Source organism: Trachymyrmex septentrionalis, unplaced genomic scaffold (assembly GCF_001594115.1).
Source record: "Trachymyrmex septentrionalis isolate Tsep2-gDNA-1 unplaced genomic scaffold, Tsep1.0 scaffold86, whole genome shotgun sequence".
Lineage (NCBI taxonomy): Eukaryota > Metazoa > Arthropoda > Insecta > Hymenoptera > Formicidae > Trachymyrmex > Trachymyrmex septentrionalis.
The window spans coordinates 1,969,652-1,970,468 of record NW_017306049.1 but is presented as its reverse complement, the minus strand read 5'-3'; positions in this window follow the sequence as shown (position 1 = coordinate 1,970,468).

The following is an 817-nucleotide window of genomic DNA, read 5'->3' as shown; positions in this document are numbered from 1 at the left end:
TAATCGTAAAAAATTGCTCGAAAATTTTCACGCGAAATTTCCATTTTCTTACAAAATAACTTTTTTTAAAATACTATACAAACAAAACTAATTGGCTTGAGTACAAATTGTCAATTGAATTATAGGTTAAAAACGTCTAATTTTACGGATATGATAATAGCAGAACGTTGGCGCCACTGGAAGTACTAGATTGCAGAAACTTTTCCAGCAATCTATTTAGAAATATATTCGTAAATTCAAATAAACGAAATTATCAAAATATTTTTTATTTTTATTTAAAACTATTTGAAATGTTTATTTAAAATACACATTTGTTATTTTATATTTTAAGTAAGTTTCCAAAATCTATTTTTTATTTAAAATAAAAGACAAGTTATTTTTATATTTTAAATAAAAATTATTCTATATTTTAAATAAATAAATATATTTTTAGGGATCCTATTTCTTATTTTATATTTTAAATAATTTCTTGTGACCTATTCTTTATTTAATATTTTAAATAAGTTTTTGGAACTTATTTTATACTTTTTATTTCAAATAAGTCGTATCAGTGATTTTACCGACTCCTACGATTTTATATTTTAAATAAGTTTCTGGAACTTTTTTTATATTTTTTATTTTAAATAAGTCGCATCAGTTATTTTACTGAGCCCTGCCATTCAATTTTCATTCAGGAAATTTTTTCATATCTTTTATAGTTTCGACGATATTCGTTTCAAAAGAAAAAAAAACCAATTTTTTCAAAGGAGTGTTTTATTCCTTAAAACTGTAATTCCGCACAAACAAAAAATAGTTTTGTGTTACGGATGAACTTATA